The sequence below is a fragment of the Sciurus carolinensis genome, chromosome 10 (assembly GCF_902686445.1).
Source record: "Sciurus carolinensis chromosome 10, mSciCar1.2, whole genome shotgun sequence".
Classification (NCBI taxonomy): domain Eukaryota; kingdom Metazoa; phylum Chordata; class Mammalia; order Rodentia; family Sciuridae; genus Sciurus; species Sciurus carolinensis.
The window spans coordinates 44361712-44388780 of record NC_062222.1 but is presented as its reverse complement, the minus strand read 5'-3'; the positions used below and the strand labels follow the sequence as shown (position 1 = coordinate 44388780).

General features: G+C 38.6%; 1 protein-coding gene across 5 annotated transcripts in view; it reads left to right on the top strand.

The window, feature by feature from the left end:
- Alpk1 (alpha kinase 1) overlaps window positions 1-27069 on the top strand; it is a 145490-nt gene that overhangs the window by 15985 nt on the left and 102436 nt on the right. For 3 of the 5 annotated variants that reach the window (XM_047565692.1, XM_047565695.1, XM_047565691.1), the window contains exons 2-3: window positions 10046-10173; window positions 16398-16459. The gene's annotated coding sequence lies outside the window, so the exon portion shown is untranslated. The remainder of the gene's footprint in view (window positions 1-10045; window positions 10174-16397; window positions 16460-27069) is intronic. The other 2 variants (XM_047565694.1, XM_047565693.1) reach the window with 1 other exon arrangement.

Here is a 27069-nt window from a genome sequence, read left to right as displayed (position 1 = left end):
AAATTGGCTCCCTCAGCTGCTAGCCCCTGCACTGTGGTTGCAAAATGATTCCTTCCTCTCTCCTCTGTATGCAGTTGGGATAGATGGAGCTTCTTTCCTGCACAAGGATTTTGTGTAGCATGCCTTGCAGTTTAGTCAGGAAGTGTCTTTGATATCTTAACTCTCTGTACACAGACATACCTCAGGTCTCCTAAAACTGTGGGCTCCTTTAATTCCCTCATCCTTCCACTTTGCTCCTGCAGGGACCTCTCTGGCTGGTGCCTCCAACTGTGACAGTGGAGGTGCTGGGGATTTCTTATTTTATTACATCTAACTTCCTGAGTCCCCAATCTGCTTTGGGGAATGTCCAGTATTAAATTCCAGTAACGTCCCCCCACTCCCACTCTTCTTTTTTGTTCACCTACCTTGCTGAGAAGCTGCCTGCTTTCTTGGTTTCATGCCATGGAGCAGCCAGGAAAGTGACCTTCTCTATTCCACCATCTTGAAAATCCTCAGCATATCTCTTTTCATTGGATTTTTATATTTTTATTTAACATACGTATATTACTTTTTTGAGAAAGCTAGTAGAATGCCTTAAGTAAAACTATAGTATTAATAGTAGTAAATCTTTTCAGACTTTGGAAGATAAATCTTTACCTTTTCTTTATTTGGCATACAACTATGTAGCTATGTGAAAGAGGAGGGAATTCAGTCTCAGTGTTGTGAAGTGTACAGCAGTCAGAACATGCAAGGAAATGCCACCTGAACATTTACCACTTCAAATTGAGTATCCTTCCCTTGAAACTCTTGGGAATAGAGTGTTTTGAATTTTGCATTTTTCATGAAATATCTTGGAGAAGAGACCCAGGTCTAAACACAGAATTCATTTACATTTCATACAGACCTTATACAGACAGCCTATAGGTGATTTTCCGCAATATTTCTTGTACACCTGCATTTTGACTGTGACTCACCATGTGAGGTCACCTATGGGATTTTTCCACTGGTGACATCATGTCAACACTCAGAAAGTTTCAGGATCTGGAGTATTTTGGATTTCAGATTTGAAACACTCAACCTGTAGTTTATTTTACCTGTATTGATTGCTGCCACAACTTTTACTGTATAAATTTTATTATAGTCTCTTTATTATTTTTGTTTGAAAAAAAGATAAAAGAGAGGAAGGAGGAATGGAAACTTTACCTGATGTGTGTGCTAATAACTTCCTAACCAGTTTCTTATCCTTATGGATTCACATAACCTGGATTCATTAATTTCTACCAGCACTTGTTGTTCCTATATTTGATTTTGTCATTCCTTTGTTGTTGTTATTGTTGTTATTTGTTCTAATTAGTTATATAGGACAGTAGAATGCACTTTGATACATCATATACAAATGGAGTATAACTTCTCATTCTTCTGCTTGTGCATGATTTAGGATCACACCTGTCATGTAGTCAAATATGCACATAGGGTCATAGTGTCCAATTCATTCTACTATCCTTCCTACCCCTTTACCCCTTAACCTCCCTTCACTCCCTTCTGCCTAATCCAAACTCTATTCTTCCCTAGCCCCACCCCATTGTGAATTAGTATCTGCATATCAGAGAAAACTTTCAGCCTTTGTTTTTTGGGGATTGGTTTATTTTGCTTAGCATGATATTCTCCAGCTCCATTACTAGCAAATGCCATCATGTCATACCTTTGCAAACACTCCTCTTGTACCTCAGAGTGTGTCACTGGCTTACCTAGGGAGCACGTTCCTTGATGATGCAAAACTCCACTTCCCTGCTGGGCCTGAGGAAGTAGGTCTAGGTACCAAGGGCACAGCTTGCAGCTCAACAGCCGTTGGAAATACCCTTACCAGGTTAATCCTGCTCCATCTGAGCTCTAGCATTTTTATGCAGAGAATGTTAGGTATCCCATCTTTCCAGGTCTCCTTGGAGCCTTCTTGGAGTACATTCTTTAAATGAATTCCCATTCAGTAAAATAAACTCTCATCATATGATGCCCAAGTACAACATGAGATGCAGCTATGTGACATTTTCACAGAAACTTCGTCAAAGAGTTAGCTATTGATTTGCAGATACATATTCACCCCAAGTGCTCCATCATTCGTTTTGAGAGTCATTGTGGAGAACATAAACTTCACTTCTTGACCTCTTCAACATCAGTATACTTCTCCTCTCCCCATCTGCTCCCAGATTCACTTCAGATTTCTGGAGATTTTAATCAATGAGACATGTTCTATCTCTTAAATTTTATTCTCCCATATCTACCTTCTGAAACAACCTTGTGTTCTTCACCTCTACTTTTGGGGTCCCATCTGTTAAACCTATACGTACTAGCCAATGTCACAATTATAAGAGTTTAAAATTTGTTGTTAATATTACAAAAACCATCACCACTATCATCACCACTACTACTGTTTTTTGACTACTGTTTCTATTAATACTACATTTTAAAATACTTATTCCTTGGTTTTCTACCCTTCTCTCCTGCTCTAGATGAACGCAACTACTGCCTTCTCATCTTTCACACCTCAACTTCTAGATGACTCTGCAGAAAGCCCTACAACTCTGATGCTACTAAATTTCTTGGTGGCACTCAGCCAGACCCTTGGTGTCTCCAGGAGATTCTTCCACGTGTCTGTGGTCTGTTTCCTGGGCAACTCCTCTCAGAGAGACATTTATTATTCCCTCCAGGTTCCAGTTGCACCCCCTCACTTCTCACAGCAGAACAGCAGGTAACTCCATTAACTTCCTCTGTTCTCTTCCTTCCATGCTCCTGCCCTCTGCTTAAACACCTAGCTACCTATGGAGCATTCTAAACTCTTGCTATCTGTCTTGATAAAAAGGGTCCCCTGTCAAAGAGAGTGGATCCTCATACCTGGAATCTGTCCCTGTCCTCATTTTCCTCTTTCAGGCAGTCCCTGCTTCCTCAGCCCCTCCTAACTCCTCCACTTATTTTCAACCAGTAAATGTGCTTAAGTGTGAATATCTTAAACAAGAAAATCCCTCCCAGGGCTGGATCCCACCCAGCCTTTGCCTGGGTCTACTCCTATTTTCCATTTCTCCTATTTACTTTCTACCCCCTGCAGTCTGGCATTTGTCTTCACCAGTGCCCTTCAGAAACTTACATTCACAAACTGGGGACTTCCCAGTCACCAAATCTTTTTAGATTCCCTCTCTTCTCTCCTCATGTCTGTCTGTCTGTCTCTGTCTGTCTCTCTGTTTCTCTCTCTCTCTCTCTCTCTCTCTCTCTCTCTCTCTCTCTCTCATCTTGACCCTGTTAATTCTGTTTTTCCAGATTTTCTCCTTTGGTTTCCATATCACCTTGTACTTCTGATCATCCTCCACGTCTTTGGCTGTCCTCCCTTTTTTATTTGCTTTCTCAACCCACACTTCATATATGCCAAGTCTGCTCTCTGCCACTTTTCTCTCTTGCTGTATAATTACCTCATATAACCATTGGACCAAAATCCGCCCAGATGCTCAAACTGAACACACAGAAATCACCCTGGATCTCTTATTTCTTAACCAATACTACCTAATGGATTTTGAAGTCACTTTGATTCAGTTCTCTAGATATCTTTTGACTCTACTTATACATGTCAATTCCCACTTGGCTCTGATCTCAGCCCCTACTCTGCAGTTCATATCATTTTGTGCTATTTAGATGCTTCTTGTTTCTTCTGCACTTCTGTTAGTAGGCTTCATGATCTGCCAGTTGTGTTTTCTCCAGCCACACCAAACCGCAGATGAACCTGAACACCAGGATGCTTGTTCTTTTCCAGACACATCATACTCTTTATCACCAGATGGAAGACAATTTCATTCTTGTGTGACCTACTTTATTTTTTTTTTAAGACCCAGCTGATTACTTCTTTGGGGAAGACTTCATTTACATTACTGCTCTCTACAAAGTAGATGGCCACTTCGTCCTGTTGGGTTACCATTTCTTGGGAACCACAGTTTTCTTTTACCCCAGAACTTAGTGAAGTGATTCGTGATAATTTCTTCTTTGTCCCTGTACACATTTAGTTCTCTTTGATGATCAGATTATATCTTTTATCTCAGAATCCCCAATTCATGACACATTGTAAATGACCAATATGAATTCTTAAATAAAATGTCATCAATCTCTACTGTTCTGCCCAATTTTTCTTTAAATGAGAATTAGCCTTGCTGAAGCTTTCTAGCTCACAAAGACATTTTCACCAAGGATTAAGTAAAGAGAAAAATTCATAAATTCATCAACATAGCACTTAAAGAGCCACATAGAGGTCTAGCAGGGAAAGGTGATTGCACAAGTTCATAGAACTGATGTGACAGAGTCAAGATTAGAATCCAGGTCACCTAGTACTATGGTAATTGGAAAGAACCTGGGAGCAAGAGACCCATGTTTGTTTGGGATCCAACAAGAAGTGAATAGTCACAGAACAGAGGGAATTCGTGAGCAGGCAGTATCTATCTAATGGTAAAAAGGCAAGGAAGCAGCCCCCCTACTATGACACTCCATCTGTTCACCAGTGCTGAATAATGACAGTTAATATTGCTATCCCACCTTCTTCATAGAGGATATGATAAAATACCCCCAGTGGATACCTGAAATTGTGAATAATACCAAACTCTAGGTATAGAAGCTTTTTCCTATGCATATATACCTATGATAAAACTTAATTTAATAAGTTAGACCCAATAAGGGATAAAAAATAATGACAATAAGTATAGCAATTATAAAACTATACATTTTTGTGTGTGGTACTAGGGATGGAATCCAGGGCCTCCTGCATGCTAGGCAAGTACTCTGCCACTGAGCTACCTCCCCAGCCCTTTTTATTTTAATTTTAGCCAAGGTCTCACTAAGTTACTCAGGATGGCCTTGAACTTGCAATCCTCCTATCTCAGCTTCCAAAGTAACTGGAATTATAGGTATGCACCATGATGCCCAGCTTACAATATACTTTTATAAAAGTTATGTAAATGTGATCTCTCTCAAAATATCTTATCTTATTGTACTCACCCTTCTTCTAACAATGATGCGAGATTGTATAATGCCTGTGTGGTGAGATGAAGTGAGGTGAATGATATAGGCATTGAGATGTAGTATTAGGCTACTTCATAAGGGTTATTTAAACACTAGCACTGATGTCCTGACATTTGATCTGATAACCTAGATGTCTAGTAAGTGACTAGCAATTGGGTAGCATATATAGCATGGATATGCTGGACAAAGGGATAATTTGATATCCCAGGCAGTACAGAGTAGAACAGATGAGATTTCATTACACTACTCAAAGTGGCATGCAATTTAAAACTCTGAGCTTTTTATTTCTGGAATTTACCATTTAATATTTTTGAAGCACAGTTGACTGTGGGTAACTGATGCTGTATAAAGTGAAAACTGTGGAGAAGGGGGGACTACTGCAATAGTAAATAGCTTTTATTACTCATTAATAAATGTTAGTTGAGCATGTCCTATGGGTCAGTCTTCCTGCTACAAGTCATACATATCTCATCTTGCTTAGTACTCACTACTATTCTATGAGGCAGGTAATATTACTGATGAGCATTTACTCAGTAAAGGAAAAACATTATTATTTATTCCTCCAGTATTCTTCTTCATGTTGCACACTTTCTCCTTCTCTAATCCCAGCCACTTAGCAGAACTATGTGATTGTCTGTTGGCATCTCCTTTGAGATGGCCTGCTAGCCAGACCAGAATTTCCCTAGTACCTGCAGATTGTCTACCCTTCAAAGTGCCTTACTGACTTGAGCAGCTAGCTCCAGACCTGGTCCCAGCCGTATCTACTCTCCTCCATCCTGCCATCCTCACACCCTGCTAAACTATACCTAGATATGAGAGATTGTTTCCTGACTTTGATAAAGGCCAGAACTCACTGATGCTGGTTTGCTATTGAAATCTATTTGCTATTTGCTATTTGTGTTAGGTACAAGGTGGGGGACAGGCAGGATGCAGAGCTGTCTAGATCTTTTTTTTTAATTTAATTTTTTTATTTAATTGTACACAAATGGGGCACAACTTTTCATTTCTCTGGTTGTACACAATGTAGAATCACACTGTTTGTGTAATCATACATGTACATAGGGTAATGCTGTTTGTCTCATTCCATTATCTTTCCTTCCCCCCTGCTCCCTTCCCACCCCTCAATTCCCTGTAAATAATCCAACGTTCCTCCATTCTTCCCTTACCCCATCCCCCCATGTTATGAATCATCATTCACTTATCAGAGAAATCATTTGGCTTTTGGTTTGGGGAATTGGCTTATTTCACTTAGCATATTCTCTAACTCCATCCATTTACCTAAAAATGCCATAATTTTATTCTTCTTTATGACTGAATAATATTCCATTGTGTATATATACCACAGTTTCTTTATCCATTCATCTGTTGAAAGGTATCTAGGTTGGTTCCACAATATAGCTATTGTGAATTGAGCTGCTATAAACATTGATGTTGCTGCATTACTGCAGTATGCTGATTTTATGTCCTTTGGATAGTTCAAGGAGTGGGATAGCTGGATCAAATTGTGGTTCCATTTCAAGTTTCCTAAGGAAACTCCATACTGCTTTCCAGAATGGCTGCAACAATTTGCAACTCCACCAGCAATGTATGAGTACACCTTTTCCCCCACATCCGCACCAACACCTATTGTTGCTTGTATTCTTGATAATGGCCATTCTAATTGGAATGAGAAGATTAGGGTGGTTTCGATTTGCATTTCTCTAATTACTAGAGACATTGAACAGTTTTTCATATATTCATTGATCATTTGTGTATCTTCTGTGAAGTGTCTGCCCAGTTCCTTGGCACATTTATTAATTGGTTTCTTTGTACCTTTGGTGTAAAGTTTTTTAAGTTCTTTATAAATTTTGGAGATTAGTGCTGTATCTGAACTGTGTGGGAGAAAGATTTTCTCTGTAGGTTCTCTTTTCACATTATTGATTGTTTCCTTTGCTGAGGAAAAGCTTTTTAGTTTTAATCTATCCCATTTATTGATTCTTGCTTTCATTTCTTGCACTCTAGGAGTCTTGTTAAGGAAGTCTGGTCCTAAGCCAAAATGATGAAGATTTGGGCCTACTTTTTCTTCTGTTTGGTGCAGGGTCTGTAGTCTCATTCCTAGGTCCTTGATCCATTTTGAGTTGAGTTTTGTTCAGGGTGAGAGATAGGGGTTTAATTTCATTTTCTTGCTTATGAATTTCCAGTTATCCCAGCACCATTTATTGAAGAGACTATATTTTCTCCATTGTATGTTTTTGGCACCTTTATCTAATATGAGGTAACTGTATTTATGTGTGTTTTTCTCTGTGTCTTCTATTCTGTACCATTGGTCTACCTATTTTGGTGCCAATACTATGCTGTTTTTGTTACTATTGCTCTGTAGTATAGTTTAAGCTCTGGTATTGTGATACCTCCTGCTTCACTTTTCTTGCTAAGGATTGTTTTGGCTATTCGGGTCTCTTATTCTTCTGAATGAATTTCATGATTGCTTTCTCTATTTCTACAAAGTATATCATTGGGATTTTAATTGGAAATGCATTGAACCTGTATAGTTCTTTTGGTAATATGGTCATTTTGACAATATTAATTCTGCCTATCTAAGAACATGGAAGATTTTTCCATCTTCTAAAGTTTTTTTTTTAATTTATTTCTTTAGTGTTCTGTAGTTTTCACTGTAGAGGTCTTTTACCTCTTTTGATAGATTGATTTCCAAGTATTTTTCTTTTTTGAGGTTATTATGAATGGAGTAGTTTCCCTAATTTCTCTTTCAGAGGATTCATCACTTATGAATAGACATGCATTTGATTTATGATGTTGATTTTATATCCTGCTACTTTGCTGAATTTATTTATTAGTTCTAGAGGTTTTCAGGTGGATTTTTTGGATCCTCTAAATATAGAATCATGTCATCAGCAAATAATGATAACTTGAGTTCTTCCTTTCCTATTTGTATCCCTTTAATTTCTTTGGTCTGTCTAATTACTCTGACTAGTGTTTCAAGGACGATGTTGAATAGAAGTGGTGAAAGAGGGCATCCTTATCTTCTTCCAGTTTTTAAAAGGAATGCTTTCAGTTTTTCTCCATTTAGGATGATGTTGACCATGAGCTGAGCATAGATAGCCTTTACAATGTTGATATATGTTCCCACTATTCCTTTTTTTCTGGTGTTTTGAGCATGAAGTGGTGCTGTAATTTATCAAATGCTTTTTCTGCATCTATTGAAATAATCATATGATTCTCAACTTTAAGTCTGTTGATGTGATGAATTACATTTATTGATTTTCAGATGTTGAACCAACCTTGCATTCCTGGGATGAACCCCACTTGATCATGGTGCACTATCTTTTTAATATTTTTGTAAGCAGATTGCCAGAATTTTGTTAATTTTGCATGTATGTTCATCAGGGATATTGGTTTAAAGTTTTCTTTCCTTGATGTGTCTTTGTCTGGTTTTGGTATCAGGGTGACATTGGCTTCATAGAATGAGTTTGGAAGGGTTCCTTCCTTTTCTATTTCATGGAATACTTTAAGGAGTATTTGTATTAGTTCTTCTTTGAAGGTCTTGTAGAACTTGGCTGAGCGTCTATCTGGTTCCAGACTTTTCTTGGTTGGTAGGCTTTTTATGCCTTCTTCTATTTCACTGCTTGAAATTGATCTGTTTAAATTGTGTATGTTCTCCTGAGAAATCTGTCAATTTCTTTGAGATTTTCTATTTTGTTGGAGTATAGATTTTCAAAATATCTTCTAATTATGTTTTGTATTTCAGAGGTGTCTGTCATGATATTTCCTTTTTCATCACGAATTTTAGTAATTTGAGTTTTCTCTCTCCTCTTCATTAGTGTGGCTAAGGGCTTACCAATTTTGTTTACTTTTTCAAAGAACCAACTTTTTGTTTTGTCAATTTTTTGAATTGTTCTTTTGTTTCAATTTCAATGATTTCAGCTCTGATTATAATTATTTCCTGTCTTCTACTACTTTTGGTGTTGATCTGGTTTTTTTCTAGGACTTTGAGATGTAATGTTAGGTCATTTATTTGTTGACTTTTTATTTTTTTATTGAATGCATTCCACACAATGAATTTTTCTCTTAGGACTGCTTTCACAGTGTCCCAGAGATTTTGATATGTTGTATCATTGTTCTCGTTTATCTCTAAGAATTTTTTTTAATCTCCTCCCTGATGTCTTCTGCTATCCATGCATCATTCAATAGCACATTATTTAGTCTCCAGGTGTTGGAGTAGTTTCTGTTTTTTTATTTTATCATTGATTTCTAATTTCATTCTATTATGAACTGATAGAATAAAAGGTAGTAGCTCTATTTTTTTGTTTACTAAGAGTTGCTTTGTGGTATAACATATGATCTATTTTAAAGAAAGATCTATGTGCTGCTGAGAAAAAAATGTATTTGCTTGTTGATGGATGGAATATTCTCTGTATGTCTGTTAAGTCTAAATTATTGATTGTATTATTGAGTTTTCTATGGTTTCTTTGTTCAGTTTTTGTTTGGAAGATCTATCCAGTGGTGAGATAGGTATGCTAAAGTCACCCAGTATTATTGTGTTGTGGTCTATTTGGTTCCTAGAATTGAGAAGGATTTGTTTGATATACATGGATGTGCCATTGTTTGGGGCATAAATATTTACAATCATTATGTCTTATTGCTTTATGATTCCCTTAAGCAGTATGAGATGTCCTTCCTTGTCCCTCCTGACTAACTTTGGTTTGAAGTCCTCTTTATCTGATATGAGGATAGAAACCCCTGTTTTTTGACAGAGTCCATGTGCATGATATGTTTTTCCCCATCCTTTCACCTTTAGTCTGTGCAGGTCTTTTTCTATGAGATGAGTCTCTTGGAGGCAGCATATTGTTGGGTCTTTTTTTTTTTTTTTAATCCAATCTGCCAGTCTATGTCTTTTGATTAATGAGTTTAGGCCATTAACATTCAGGGTTATTATTGAGATATGATTTGTATTCCTGGTCATTTTAGTTTATTTTGGGGTTTTAACTTTACTTGGTTTCTCTTTTGATTGGCTTTTCTTTAGGACCATCCTTCCCTTTGCTGATGAGATGTTCAGTTCTAAAACAAGGCTGAAAGAAAAGCAGAATTAGTATGTGCAGAAGTCATCTTTGAGTCAACCATAGGACACAAGTAAGAGGATGCACCACCAAAGTGAGTTCAATACCACCAGTCTTGCTAAATCATTTCTGGATATAACTAGGCATCTCAATCTAAGGGCAAAAACCAGACTGCTCAATTATTATCAGACAAAGAATATTTCATTAAGCTTTAAAAACTTTCACTTTTATAAAACTTCATTATGAGCTGGGGTTGTGACTCAGTGGCAGAGTGCTTGTCCAGCATGTGTGAGGCACTGGGTTGGATCCTAAGCACCACATAAAAATAAATAAATAAAACAAAGGTATTGTGTCCATCTACAACTAAAAAAATTAGTTTTGGAGAAAAACAAAGATATCAAAAATGTTTGTGGTACTTATTTCTTAGTGGACCATAGGTAGTTCTTAGTTTCTTTTTTATATTATTTTTGTCTCCAAATTTTCTATGATAATATTCTTATGAATATAATAATGTGATGTTTTAAAAATCTAGATTTAAAATATATATGCATGTGCATGTACATATATGTGTGTGTGTGTGTGTGTGTGTAAATATATGTGGGTGTGTGTATGTGTATATATCGTGCCACCTAATATATAACTTCATAACTTTTTTTTTTGGTACCAAGGATTGAACCCAGGAACACTTAACCACTGAGACATATTCCCAGCCCTTTTTATTTTTTATTTTGAGACAGGGTCTCGCCTAATTGCTAAGTTGCTGAAGCTAGCTTCGAACTTTTAATCCTCTTGCCTCAGTCTCTCTAGCCCTGAGAGATTTTATGATAGAAATTCTTCTTTTCTAACCCTTCTCAGGAGTCTGGCAGCATTCAGTTGGCTGGCAAAGCCTCTCTCTTGCAAGCCAGTAGCCAGAGTATATAAAAAAGGAAATTGCATTAATAAAAAAAGAAACATTAGTTATTGTGCAACAGACAGCAGAAGTTCCACAGTTTCTCAACAGAGTCATTCCCCAAGTCATAGTTGACAGAGGAAATGTCTTTCTGGTTCCCAAGGGCATGTGCACAAAGTGAAAGTCAAGTGCATAAGGCACCCCAGGCCACATTGCTTCCACAAAGCACATCCCCTCAGGTCATCCCATCTGTTCCTTCTCAGTAAATACACAGCTCATCCATGAGTGGCCTTTTATTGCACTAGGCAGGTAAAGTGGAGTCATTAACTGAGACCAATCAGTTTTTCAATAAGGGTGTATTGAGAATGTAAAACTTATTTGAAGACCCAAGTGCAGATACAAAGTTAGGGTTGAAGCCATGCCTCTGAAGTTCAGGAGACTTTGGGCTGGAAATGGGAATTTGTGATGGTCAATGAATATGTGGTATTTAAAACCATTAATTGAATGAAAGTACCCAGGAGTGGGTATAGATAGAGTAGGAAAGAGAACTCGAGACTGAGCCTTTGCATAATCTAACAGTAAGGAGTGGAGAAGAGAAGGAACAGCTAAAAAGGTTAAGAAGGCGTAATCTGTGATAGAGAAACCAAAAGAGTGTGGTATCCTAGAATAGAAGAGAGGAGGAAGGGCTATGTCCCTTGCTGTGGGGAGGTCCTCCAGGATGAGCGCTGTCTGCTGGGTTTGTCAGGATGGGGTTCCTCTTTGGTAAGGCCAATCTCGGTGGAGAAATGGGGTGAAACTCTGAAGCTTATTAAGAGAATGAGAAGAGAAAGTTGAAAGTTTAAGTAAGCAGAAACTATTTTCTAAAGGAATTTTGCTTAACAAGGAATTTTGCTTAACAGCTGATGACAGTGAATTCAAGAGAATTTTCTTCTAAGATGGAAGAAAGAATGTCATGATTATAAATAGCAATGAGCCAAAGGAGAGCAAAAATTTGATGAAGGAAGAGATTTGAGAGAGGAGAGAGAAATGCTGAAGCAATATTCTCACAGAGGTGGATAGAGAGACAGAGGTAGACAGAGGTGGGATTACTGCATGAACAGAGTGCTTGGTTTTAGATGGCAGTGTGTGAAGTTCAGTTCTGATAGCAGACGAGAAGGCACAGCATGGGGTGCAGCTGCTGTTAGATTGAGAGTGGTAAGTGAGAATGTGGGGAAGTCCTCTTCCAATTGCTGAGAATGAGGGTACAGGAGGAATGGAGAGAAATGCAAATACTTCATCCAAGTGGGAGGTGAATGGACCATCATGGAAGTACGACATGATTGCCTGGAAGCACTAACGGCACACGAATGTTGAAGATTCATGTTCAGGAATTTAAAGTGAAGTCTGGGGAGTATGGTTATTTTCCCCCAGTAGTTTCATCTGTGCCGAAGCTAGATTTAACCAGAGAAGTGATTCTGCTAAACAAGTACCACAAATGAAAGAGGGACAGAGAGTCAAAGGTGCATGCACTAACTATGAAACTGGGAAGGAGAGGAGATGGTCCTCAGCGGGCAGGAGTCTGTGAAACGGGAGTAGAAGCAATAGATTAGAAGTGCCCGTGGGATTTGGGGATTGTTGGCTCTTGGAGATTACAGGAGGACAAGATGAATGGTAGTGAACAGAGAACAGAACATGTGAACTTGAGAATATGGAGGAGTGAAGATTGTTGGTGGTAACACAGCTCAGTGTGTATAACCAAGGGCATGAATGGGGTGGAGTGAAAGATGGCATCTTTGGAAGAAAAGATTTTTAAAGACAGAGTTTTGTATCACTGCATGGTTATTAGAATCTCCAAGCATAGGGTGGGACGTGAATGACAGAGAGAGAGTTAACAGTGACCTAGGAGTTAAAATGCCCTGGGAGTTGGCACTTGATAATAACCATGAGGGGTAGCAAGTGACATAATCTGGTGATATGAGTTTCAAAGGTGAGGAGGGGTTTGTGGAGTATACAGGAAGGTGAAAGCAAGGTCCAGAGTGGCCACGAAGAACCGGAGGCTGCTCACCCAGGGGCTGGAGGAGACTAAGCTGCCTCTTGTAAGGGTCACAGAGTGGCTGTAATGTATCCACTGTGAAAATAGTATGATCAAGTAAACTCATTTAGTGAAAATAATTTTTCGTATAAATAGTTCAGGGATTTCCTCTATCTGGTGGGCCCCAAGAAGAATAGATTTTTTTTAAGTCAGTGAATACAAGTCACAGAACATCAAGACTCTTCATTCTCTGCATAACAAAATGATCAACTATTATCACCACTGATACTTTAGATTTCTAGTGGTGAGATTTCTTTCCTACATGATTGAACTGCTGCAAAAGTCTGAAAAGAATTTTGGACCCCCTTCCTGCTTAATGGAGGCGGGGAGGCCAAAGAAAGAGATATTAAGCACTTTGGAGGGGATGTGGTGTCCTTTGATGTGACATTTCTCCTCCTTATATATCCGATATGATGAATAGTGATGATACCAATAGCAACTTCACTCCTATTTGGGCTCAGGAACAGGATCTTTCTGTTCCTTTATCCAGTGTTTAAAAACATCAAGCATGCAACATGCTTATGGCCCAATGTGAGAAACAGAGAATAGAAATACATTCCTTGTCCTCTTCATTCTTTTTTTACAAGAAGTCCTCTGTATTTAATGGCTTTTTCTTAACTAGGAACTTCTAAATCAGTTATGAATTGAAATCTAATGGACACAAATTTTGATAAGTTTTCCTATAAGAATTTTGAATTGAGTTTTTTCCTAATTATATAGCAATACATAGTCATTATGAGAAATATGAAAAGAAGGGGAACTATTTTAAATACCTTTTAGAGGAAAACACTGTTAGCATTTCATTGTATTTCCTTCTGGTTCTTCTTGAGTGATATTTTAAAATTATAGAAAGATAATATTTTAGTCAGCTTTTTTGCTGCTGTGGATAAATGATCTGACCAGCACAATTATAGAGGAGGAAAGGTTTACTTGAGGGTCACATTTTCAGAGGTCTTAGTCCATAGAGGGCTGGCTCCATTCCTCAGGGCTTGAGGTGAAGCTGAACATCATGGCCGGAAAATGTGGCAGAGGGAAGCAGCTCACATCAGGAAGCAGAGAGTCTCCACTCTCCAGATACAAAATATATACCCAAAACCACACCCCAATTCCAACCTCCTCCAGCCACACCCTACCACTTCAGGGGATCCCATCAGGGGATTAAATCACTGATTGAGTTGAGACTCTTACAACACAATCATTTCTCCTGTGAACCTTCCTGCATTATCTCACACGTGAGATTTTGGGGGACACCTCACATCCAAACCATAACATTCCACCTCCAGCCCACAAAAGCTCACACTCATCTGATAATACAAAATATATTTAGTCCATTTCCAAGAGTCCCTATAGTCTCAATAGTTCTGAGATCGCTCAAAGTTCAAGTCCACAGTCTTCTCTGAGGCGCAAGCTATCTTGCATTGCGAGTTTCTGTAAAATTAAAAGCAATTTACAAATATCCAACATATAAAGGTACTGAGTAAACATTTCCACTTACAAAAATAGGGGCATAGAAAGAAGGGATAGGACTAAAGCAAGACCAAAATCCAGCTGAGCAAACAAGTTCTGTAGCTCCATGTCCAGCGATTCAGGCGCCTGGCATCATATTCTCTCAAAATGGCAAGTGTAGCTCCGCCCCTGTGGCCTTGTTTGTTGCAGCCCAAGTGATCCTTCTGTTGACTTGGCTTGGCTCAATTCCTGCAGCTTTCCTAGGACAATTTCCCATGTTACTGGCATTTCTTAATCTCGGGGGTTTCCACTGCAGCTTCGGCTTCCTCCTCACATCTCCACACTTTGCCTTCCCAGGGGTTGCCCACAGGGACTCCAACCCTGCTGCACCTTGCCTGGCCTACAAGGCCTTCCTTTGAAACCTTGGTGGAAGTCTCCATGATCCCCCAACTGCAGCATCCTGCATTCCTGCAGAACCAGCACCACATGGTTGATGCCGAAGTCTACCGCCATCTTGAACAGTAGCCAAGCCTCCAGGGGCCCTTGCTGCAGCAGCCTCTGAGGGTCTGGGTGGCTGAGCACATTGAAAAAATTTCCCAGGTCCCCTTGTGCAAGAAGGGTGACCCACTGGTGTCTTCTCAAGAGAATTTTCACCTTTACTCCCTTGAGCTTGAGATGGGTGTGGTCTTGCCAGCTCCTGAGAGGCCCTCAAGCCGTCCTTCTCATTGTCTCTAGGCATAGTCTTTCGTATTCCTTTAGTGACTGTAATGTCTTTAACAACTGAAACTTCCTTAGCTCTAGTCTTACTCCCACCTTTCAAGTCCACCATTTTAAAATCTTTTTGCTCTGCTTTCTGCTTCTGATTATCATAATAAATTTGGCTAAAAGCCGCCAGCAATACCCATGCCACTTCCTGAATGCTATGCTGCCTAGACATTTCTTCCACCAGATTAGGAAGTCCATTGCTTCTAAAATCAGCCTCATAGAAAGTCTCTGGACACGGGCAAAATGCAGACAACTTCTTAGACAGAACATAACACAAATGACCACTACTCCAAATTCCAATAGAGTCCTCCTCTTCTGAACCCTCTTCAGTCAGGTCTTCACTGATCATAGCCCTATGGCCATTCTGGTCTTCTGAGTTCCCGCCAGAATCAGCCTTTAATCTCCAATTACAACAATCTAAGGCATTTCCAGATTGCACTGCTATACAACTCAAAATTCCTACACCAATTCCAAAATGCTCCAAAATCTTCTGAAACACATGGTCAGGTTAGTCACAGCAACGATCCTGCTTCTTAGTACCAATTTCTGTCTTAGTCTGCTATTTTGCTGCTGTGACTAAATGATCTGACCAGAGCAATTGTGGAGGAGGAAAAGTTTATTTGGGGACTCATGGTTTCAGAGATCCTAGCTCATAGAAGACCAGTTCCATTCCTCAGGGCTCCAGGTGAGGCTGAACATCGTGGCGGAAGAGTGTGGCAGAGGGAAGCAGCTCACATCATCAGGAAACAGAGAGAGTCTCCATTCTCCAGATACAAAATATACACCCCAAAGCCATGCCCCAATTCCCACCTCCCCCAGTTACATCGTACTACTTCAATTAATCCCATCTGGGATTACTTCACTGATTGGTTTAAGACTTTTACCACCCAAAATCAGTTCTCCTCTAAACCTTCCTGCATTGTCTCACACGTGAGATTTTGGGGGACATATCACATCCAAACCATAATAGATAAACATAACATCAAATACACCATCTTAACCATATTCAGTGTACAATTTGATAGTGGTAAGTACATTCATATTTTTAAACTACTATCACTACCATCTATCCACAGAACTCTTTGTAACTTGCAAAATTGAAACTCTGTACCCATTAAACCATAACTACCTATTTCTTTCTTCCCAGAGCCCCTGGGAATCACCATTCTACTTTCTGTGCCTATGAATTGACTACTCTGGGTCCCTCATGTAAGTAGAATCATATAGTATTTTTCCTCTTGTGACTAGTTTCTTTCACTCACCACAATGTCTCTATATTAATCTGTGTTATATAGAATGTGTCAGAATTTACTTCTTTTTCAAGGCTGAATAATAGTTCATTGCATGTATGTCCATCAATGAACCCTGAGTTACTTCCACCTTTTGGCTATTGCAATTAATACTGCTGTGGACATGGTTATACAAATATCTCTTTGAGACCCTGCTTTCATTTCTTCAGGATATATACTCAGAAATAGAATTGATGGATGAAATAATAATTTTGTTTTTATTTTTTAAAGGAAATTCCACACTGTTTTCCATAGCAGCTGCACCATTTTATATTCATGCCAATAGCACACAAGTGTTCCAATTTCTCCATATCCTCTCCAACACTTGTTATTCTCTCTTCATAATGGATGTGAGGTGGTATCTCTTGGTGGTTTTGATTTGCATTCCTTTAATGATTAATGACATGGAGGATCTTTCATGTTCTTTTTTAAAAAATTTTTATTTGTTCTAATTTGTTGTACATAACAGTAGAATTCATTTGTACATTTTGATAGATCATACATAAATGGAGTGTAATCTCTCATTTTTCTGATTATACTTGTGAACTATTTTTATATCTTCTTTGGAGACATGTCTATTCAAGTCTTTTTTAAACTGGGTTGTTTTTGTGTTGTTGAATAGTAGGTGTTCTTCATGTATTCTGGATATTAACTTCTTATCAGATGTGATTTTCAATTTTCCCCCATTCTACAGGTTTCCTTTTCACTCTGTTGATAGTATACTTTGATGCACAGAGGGTTTTAATTTTGATGTGGTCTAATTTTTTTTTCTTTTGTTGTTGTGCTTTTGGTGTTGTATCCATGAAATCATTGCCACATGTAGCATCAAAGAGTATTAAAGTTTTAGCTCCTACACTTGGGCCATTGATCCATTTGAGTTAGTTTTGTGTATGGTTTGAGGTAAGGGTTCAACTCCATTCTTTTGCATGTGGATATCCAGTTTTTCCAATGCCACTTGTTGAAAAACTGTCCTTATTAAATGGTTTTGGAAATCTTGTCAAAAATCACTTGAACATATATTTGCTGGTTTATATCTAGGCTCTCTGTTTTATTTCTTTGCTCTATGCTCTCTTTCTAGTAGTGCCACTTTTTTGATTACTATACTTTGTGGTAAGTTTTGAAATTAGGAAGTGAGAGTTCTCCAACTTTGTTCTTCTTTTTAAAAATTGTTTTAGATATTCAGAGTCCCTTGAGAGTCCATATGAATCTTGTGATAGATTTTTTTAGTTCTGGAAAAAATGTCAGTGGTTTCCCATTTTTTTTTTTTACATAGTTGCTATCACATTGTATGAATAATTTTATATTCTGCTTTTTCTTACTTAACATTATTATATATTTACACCATTAAAAATAAACATTATTCCTTTTTATTCAAGCACATCATAAACATACTTTACAATGACTCTAGACAGAGAAATGCGCAAATGGAAGTATAAAGAAAGGTTTGCAAATATTCTGCCTCTAATCACATGATTTTTGAGTACTTTACATACTATCATTACAAACATGAGAAAAATCTGATTCAAGCCACCTCAGAATATTAGAATACAATATTTATAAGTAGAAAGGAATAACAAACAGTGGAATTATTTTAAAAGTTTTAGTTAAAGTTTATACTAATGTTACTTTTAACTAATTGTAATTCTATAATCTATAGATTAACTGAATCTATAGATTTTGAAGTCCTGGGAATCTATATAAAAATTATATAGGGTCTTCACCTTCAGGGTAAGTGAATAAATATTAACATGCAACAAAAGTCTAAATGTGTCACGAACTTTTACTTTCTTATTTAGTCTTTGCATCAGTCCTATGGGGAAGTGATGTTAGCCACAGTTAGAGATGAGGAAATTAAAGTTCACTTCAGAAAAGCTGACCAAGTCATTAAAGGTGACACAGATAGTGAGTGGCAGGGTTGGGATATAAATCCAGGTCTGTCTGACTCCAAAGCTCAGGCCGTGTTCACTCTTCCAGGTTGCTTTTGGCACTTGCAATCTAACACAAGAGACAGAAGCATATACAGCTCTCTGTAATGTGAACAAAATACTCTAATAGTTATTGATTCTTCCATATTAGGGGAAAAAAGACTTTAAACAATGTTTTAGTTAGCTTTTTTGTCACTGTGACCAAAAGACCTGACAGGAACAATTAAAGGAGGAAAAGTGTATTTGGGGCTCATGATTTCAGAGTTCTCAGTCCATACATGGCCAACTCCATAGCTCTGGGCCCACAGTGAGACAGAACATCATGGCAGAAGGACATGGCAAAGGAAAGTCACTCAGAACATGGCAGCAGGAAACAGAGAGAGCTTTGTTCATCAGGGACAAATATAAACCCCAAAGGCATGTCCCCAGTGACCTGCCTCCTCCAGCCCCACCTTGCCTGCAGTTACCACCTGTTAATCCATATCAGTGGATCAATCCACTGATTAGTTTAGGTTCTCATCACCCAATCATTTCATCTCTGAAAATTCTTTCTTTGTCTAACACATGAGCTTTTGGGGAAAACCTGTATCTAAACCATAATAGAGAAGCAGCATTATAATCTAAGACTTGAAAACTGAGGATTTCATTAGATAAAAATTATAGAGAAGAGCATTCATGCATTCATTCACTGTCCATTCATAAACCTGCATTGAGTTTCTACAGTGTGCTAGACCCACCCTTAGATGCCAAAATACAGAAAAGAATGTTCAAGACTCTGTGGTCACCAGTAGGAGTCACAGTCTACTTGGATACAGTTAAGTACCTGACTTATGGCAGAAGCTGGTATCAAACTCTGACACAGAGTTGAAAACTAAGTGCTGGGGACTCTCTTCCGGGGTGCTAAAAGCAAGTTCACAGTAGCAGAAGCTCCTTGATGGCAGATGGTGCTGAGTATGACTGATTGGACCCTCCATGTTGAGTTCAGGAGTTTGTGTTTCAGCCTCTGGACAATCAGCAAGCAGGAGTAAGTAGGGAAGTGACTGTCAGTTCTGGTATCTTAAGAAGCTATCAGGCAGCAAGTGAAGGATAGAGTACGGGAACTGGAAAGAGACAGGTGACAGGAAGTTAACAATCCAAACTGAAGATAGACCTGGGCATTGTGGCACATGCCTGTAATCCCAGCAGCTTAGGAGGCAGAGGCAGGAAGATAGCAAAGTTCAAAGCCAGTCTCAGCAACTTAGTGAGGCCCTAAGCTACTTAGCAAAACCCTGTCTCAAATTTTTTTTTTTTTTTAAAAAAGACTGGGGATGTGACTCAGTGGTTGAACGCCCCAGGGTTCAATTCCTGGTACTGGAACAAACTAGAGATAGAATATGGAAGAATCAGCAAGAAGAGGGACTGAGAGAGCAAAACCATATTTGCGAGGTAAAGTTGACCAGTTTTGTCATCTGTAGGATATTGTTGAGAACAATAGAGACAAGAGAACAACATGAACAAGGCTCTGGATCTGCCACATCCAAAAGCACTCCATTATTTTTTTGCAAGTGAAAGATCCTGGAGCATTAAGTAAAGTATGTCTATTTTACTTATCATTATTTGTCTAATATATTAGCTTTACTCTTAACAGTTTAACTGCCCCCCTCACACAGACACATAAGTTTAAACAGGCCCTGCAATGTCATTGACACCACCCATTTGGTTAACAAGCTCTTTTTCCATAGAAAGTACAGTTATCGCTGGGTATGATGGCACACTCCTGTAATTCCAGGGACTTGGGAGGCTGAGTTCAAGGTCATCCTAGAGAGACCCTTGACAATTTGGCAAGACCCTATCTCAAAAAATAAAAAGGACTGGGAATATAGCTCAGTGGTAAAGCACCCCCAGTTCAATTCCCAGTAACAACAACAACAACATCATTGCTACATTAAAACATAGGTTTTGAGACAGTGGATTAGTGAATTTTTTCTAAGGTGAAATTCAAAAAGATTACTCTATTTTTACTGAAATAAAGCCCCAAAAAGCTTATTGGTCAGGTGAATAATATGTATTGCTATTTTAATGCTTCATGAAGATTTACATTTTCACAAGTCATTACTAAGTCTTGTAAATTATTGGCGTCAATATGGGGCTTTGTAGTGTGCCCCATTTGTTTTCATTAATAAGTAAAAACATACATCTAGTTCAAGGTGGTATTGCTTATATTGGTGCTAATGCGTGCCACCAGAAGAGGGCAGCAGTGAGGTGCTGGGAAGAAGAACTAATTTATTGGCTCTGAAATTGCACAACACTTGGAGACCAAGAATGATGTGAGTGACAACTTTTGGTGCTGACATCCTAATTAACATCCAGAATTGACTTATTTTCTGGGTCAGAAACTATGACATAAACATTGCCACAGAATTTTTGGAAAATCTAATGATGTGCTTATAATACAATAGGGTAATACATTTGTGGAAACTTCTATTAAGATTGATGAAGATTGACACAAAGAGATGTTCTGAAATTTTTACATTTGACTGAATAGGAAAGATTGGAGATGAATTAAATTGAGGCATGTTGTTGTTGTAATTTCAAGAGTATAGGCTGATAATACTTTACATAAGCAATAAAAAGCATTTTCTTTGAATATAACCACTGTCTCTGAAAGGAAAGGAAGTATTTTCAATTTGTCAACAGTAAGTAATGCATACAATTTATTATCTAAGAGAAGTTTCTCAAATTCATCCTATATCTGCTTTTATAAACATTTAACAACAATAAATATTTTCCGAGCACTAGTATATGCTAGAACTTATTCCAGGTACTAAGGCTATAGAAAGGAATAAGACAGCTCATTCCCTGCCTTCTTGGAGTTTATATTATAGTGGGTAAAATAGACATTAAATCAAACTGTGTGAATATTGTATAGTTATAATCAAGAAAAACAAACAAAAAAGGAAAACAACTACCATAGAGACGCAAATCATGGAGTTAGGAATTGAAAATAGGACTCAGATAGTGAAATTGAAAATAGGATTCAAGAAAAACTCAAGTTCCTGCTGGGGATGTAGTTCAGTGGTAGAGTACTTACCTAGGGTGCACAGGGCCTGGGTCCATCCCAGCACCATAACACACCCACACGCACATGCACACTAAACAAAACACACTCAGATATTTTTTTAGTTATATGTGGACACAATACCTTTGTTCTTTTTAAAATTTATTTTTATGGAGTGCTGAGGAACAAACCCAGTGCCTCACACATGTTAGGCAAGTTCTCTACCACTGAGCCACAACCCCAGCCCCACACTTAAGTTCTTAATGCCCATTTGTTGTGTTTATTTCCTCCAGTAATAAATAAAATGGATAAAGTACAATGTACAGATTCATAAAAATAGCCTTTCCAAAGACTATTCAGATAGTTACTGCACAGCATAAAAATGCTTTGCCACAACTTCAAGTGATATAAAATGCCCCTTGCCTCCTGAACTGGACTAAACTGCAAGTCAGACATTGCCCAGCGACAACCTCAAACGAGAAGTTGTCTAAATGCTGATGCCAAACCTGAGAAACACCTGTGTAAATAAAATTCCCTGCCACTTCTTGTTCACCCACCTTCACCAGCATCTCCAGTGGGAACCATCCCTAATTCCCACTTGGCCCATTCTGTGAAATCAGATCCATCCTCAGTTGCCTCCCAAGTCTAGACTCCTTAGCTAAATAGGTTGCCTATAATTTTGATGAGAATTTTAGACTTTTGTTTGTCTCTTTTTCTTCAATCACATGCACTTCCTGGAACTGGGTTGATTGAGCAATCCCAGCCAAAGCCTAGACATTTCCTAGCTGACTATGATCAGAGGAACCATAGTGGAGCCCCCGGGATGTCCATCAATTCTTTTGTTAATGCTCCATTGGTTGTCTTTCCAGTTCTCCTGAGTACCTGTTTCAATCCAGGGTCCTTCTTTTTAAACTTCACTCCTGCTGCCCTAACTCCCAGATTTCCATTTATTTGATTTAGGATGCTGGCTTATCTATGGAGAACTCAGATTTTCTCGAAATCCCTGGCCATTCTTTTCCCCTTTCTTCCTACCTCCATGTTCTGCCTTATCCAATCCTACCTTTCCTGTTTTCTTAAGCCTACCCTTTTCACCTCTTTTATGACTTTTTTCCATTCTCCATAATTCCTTTCTTCTTTCTTTTTTCTGTCTTCTGACATATCCTTAGTCTACAGAAATTTTCAAATCTAATAATTCTTACGAACTATTCATTTCCCTTGAGATTGTTATGCCATCTTTTTTCTTAGCAGCAGAGTATATATATATATAGTATGTATATTTATTCTTTTCACTTACTTGTTTAGGGAACAACTCCTTCTGGTCTGTCCTCTCATGACTACATACAAGATCAGCAAGAGCCTTCCAATCCCCTGATCTGGTTGCCTCTTCCTAGTCTTTTCCTTGGGTGTCCTGTAGAACTTGTTGCTGTGCACAGTATCAAGTCTCTGCAATGTTAAGATTCTCACATTTCTAGCAGATTCCTTTGGAGATTACTTCCCTATTCTCTGGGCTTTGTGAAGAGGAATTCTCAAAAATTTCCATCTCTTTTTCATATCCCATGTTTGCCTCCTTTGATCTCAGATATTGACCCGTGGGGATGAATCCTAACTTCATCTCCAGTTCTACTTTTTCCTGAGCTTAACTCACATTTCCCACCTCTTGCAAAGAGCTCCATTTCTCTACATGGCTGTTCCCATGGGGACCTCCAACAGCCCAACTGAACTCTTCATCTCCAGGTGGGGACTCCAGGTACCCTGGGCTGCAGTCATGATTTGCAAAACCATGCATCTGCTCTTGCTGTGGCCCTACCCATCCCATCTGTCTGAATTACATATCTTTACACAACCATCCCTGTTCCCCAGACCTGGTTTCCCCCAGGTTTATTCTCTCCAAAGAGTGTTTAGCTTCTATCTGGTCTTCTGAACAAGGTCTAACATTATTAAATCTCCTCTTCCCTGAACAACTAGTCATTCTTTATATATTCTTGTCTTGGAATTCAATTATATCTGATCATATTCCATCTTATATTTGAGATACACATGTGTCTGTGATCTCTGTTAAACCTGAGCACTAAACATTCTGGTACTCTCATTCGTTCTTATAGCCCTTAGGGGCCTTATGCCCAGGGTGCAAGTGCCCTGAAAGATTTGGTTAATTTATATTGTTGGAATAAAATTGCCACAAACCTTAATTTTTAAGAATCTGTAATTTTGAACAGCCTTGGAATTTATCATATGTAGGCTACAAACTTGGGAGACTATAGAAAGTTAAAAAAAAAAGAAAAGAAAGGAAAATAAATTTGTTAATAAAGTTGACATTTTTGTTTTACCCTATTTTTCTTAGGATGGATATTTGGGGAATTTCTGAAGTTTTTGTTCTGTGTGGTACTTATTAAGGGTGATGAAATTCTTGAAAATTAAGGGTAAATTTGTCAGGGTGTGGTGTTTGATTTTTACTCTCCTTACAAGCTTTTACCATTTCATGAATTCTGGCAGAAGACACAGACTCCTTAGTCAGAGACAAAGGACTTTACTACTCACAACACAGGAAGCAGCACAGGATACCATGTCACTATTGGCTCTTCTTGTCTTCTTATACCTACAGGAGTGGCCCAATAGATGCTGTGCATGCAGTAAGTGGGTTTGTGTTGCAAAAAAGGAACATTTAGCTTTGGGAACCTGCTGCTTTTTTTTTTTTTTTTTTTTAGCAAGCTTGTTATTTTCCCAGAGAGAGGTGTTACCTCATCCCAAAATACTGCTGCAAATATAATCCTAATAAATGAGTCAGAGACAGGGCAAGAAATTGGGTCTGGCATTCTTGACACATCCCACAATTTTCAGGGATATTCAGGGTTCATCATGAATTTCCTAGCCCAAAAACTTTCTGTGAGTGTAAGGATTGTGGTTTCCTGACACATTGGAAGGACTCAATAAATTAATGAAAAAGGGAACCACTGAAGAACACCCTTCAAATAAGGGCAAATAGAGTGGCTTCCTTAAGGGCAGAATTCCAGACTTCAGACCTGATTAAGAGGAAATATCAGAAGAGCAATAAGAACTACCTGCTTTTATAACAAAGTATATAAGTACCTGACTTCCTGGCTAATTTGTGTAGGTCTTACTACGAGAAGTACTCAGTGATTAAGTCCAAGTAACCTTAGTTAGTGCCTGTATCTCACTAAATTAATACTGTAGTAACTATGGTTCTTTATATTCTCATCTATTTGCCACATCATGAATTTCACTGAAAGCTCTTTAAAATCTTAAACACTGTGCCCATTCAGGAACTTTTGCAGAGTCACATTTTTTCCCCTCAAAAATGGTAGATTGAGCTACAAACCAAAATAGATCACACTAATAAATTGTGGTCAAAATTAAACACTTCCTTAGAAATTTATAGTTAAATGAAAAATCATACCCTCTCAAGGTTCCCTTGAAAGGAAGGAATTAGCCTGACCTATCTCATCAAAGTTCTAGAAGTGAGATACCTGAGGCACTTTTAGAATCTTCAAGCAGGAAGTCCAAACTTCTGAGTAGAGTTGGCGATTGCATTGACCATCCTAACTCCTGCTTCCCCAGCCCAAATTATTCCTAGTAACTATATGTAATACTTGGGCTACAGGGCTGAGAAGGTAGCTCAGTGGAAGAGCACCCAAAAAACACACTTGGGGTACAGCCACACAAAATGTTCTTACTGCAAACCCTCCTTTTCTGGATGCTACTGCAGTGGCACTTTTTCTTCATTGGTTGGTCTCAAAGTTGGAGATTTTGCCTCCATGGTTCAAAAATATTTCAGGCAACCTTAGATAATCGGAGCTTTTAAGCAACTACAAGTTTTTCAGGTTCTCGAAGGAAAGCCTTGATTTTAAGATCTAAATGCCCTTCTCTCCCCTCTCCCTCCCAAACCTTCCCTAAGGCTGGGTTAGAGGGCATTTGAGTGAGCAGTGCTGTCCTCAGTGCCTAGGCCACATATTCCCAAGCCCTTCTCTACTCAAGGCAAGCTTTTTGCCATCCTGAAACTCTTTCTTCTTCATTTTTTCAAATTTATGGAAACCTTCATCATTCTTTTCTTTGGAAGCCTTGGCAGCAGAGCTGGCTAGTATTTCTTTTGCCAGTCATTTCCTCCTTACCATTATCCCATTTTCACACAATTTACTCTGTTCTTCCTTGATTACCAAGATTGTTCCATGCACCAACACCACCTGCCAGCTCCTTTGTTGCTATACCTGATTGGACCCAAGATGGGCAGATGATGCCAGAATTGATAGGCCATATGGCAAGCTGAGCTTTTATCTCTGAACTGAGAATGCTGCAACTGCGTTAGTTTTTGTTGAGGGTTTGAATTGGAAGGTCATGCAAAGCCACGGCAAGTAGATCAGATCATAAATATGATTACAGAGAGGAATAAAGCAGAGCTTGCCTGTTTTTTTTTTACCCTGTATCCTTACTACCTAGCATTGTGCCAGGCACACAGCAGCCACTTGGGTCCTTGCAGAATGAATAAAATAAAATATGGAGAGAGAGAGAGAGAGAGAGAGAGAGAGAGAGAGAGAGAGAGAGACGAGTACCAACAGCTTTCCATTTCCCGATCCCTTGATCCCTCACTAAGACTTTATTTCCTTCCCTGTGTCCATGACATATGCCTGTGTCTGTCCAATAAATTCCCCTTCATGCTAAAGCTCATTTGAATGTATTCTATTCCTTACAACCAAATTAAACCTAAGAATTTCTTCACTCAGTGGCCCCGATTATCATTCCTTAAAGTCTTCTTGTCCCCAGGGATGGCGGGGTCTTCTTGTAAACCAGAAATCTCAGTGATTTGTCCACAGACTGAATTCCAGAAGTGGCATTCCTCTACCTTGCTTAAGTGAGTCTCACCCTTTTGGGTCAGGGGAAAGAGTAGAAATTGAGATTTAACGGAAAATGAAAGAATTATACCCCAAAGTAAAATTTTATGGACTTATTTCTGAAGAAAAATATGACAAAATCCCTAATTTAAGGATTCTTTTGCACAAAGAACCTTAACCCTTCTGTGTACATAGATCCAGGCATTGTTGATTGAACACGGTTTCATTTAATGTTCACCTGGAGGACTGAGTCTGATCTGGTGGCATTTGCCAACTTCAGCCCCAGGAAGAGGATAAGTTTCACCTAGAACTTCTGAAATACTGATGGACTAAGGAGGTACAAGAGACTTCTTTGCAGTGTCTGGTTGTATTGTGGGTTATTGAGCAACAGATGGAAGAAAAGGGTTATCTTTGCTGCTTTCGAAAGCAATAGGGAAATAGCTCCATGTCTTCACATAAATGTCGAAGTGAGGAGGGTGGACAGTTGAAAAAGCCACAGGTAATCATTTTATGGAAAAAAATACTTGAAGCCAGTAAAGTGGATTTGCCCAGAGCATAGTTGTGAAGTGAGACCCATCTAGCTTCCAATACTAACTCTGCAACTTTCTAGCTAGCTCTGTATCCTGGTTAAACTGCCCAACCTCTGGTAGCCTCAGATTTCTCATCTGCAAAATAAGAATACGAGTACTTCATAAGTTTGCTGTAAGTACTAAATCAGATAATG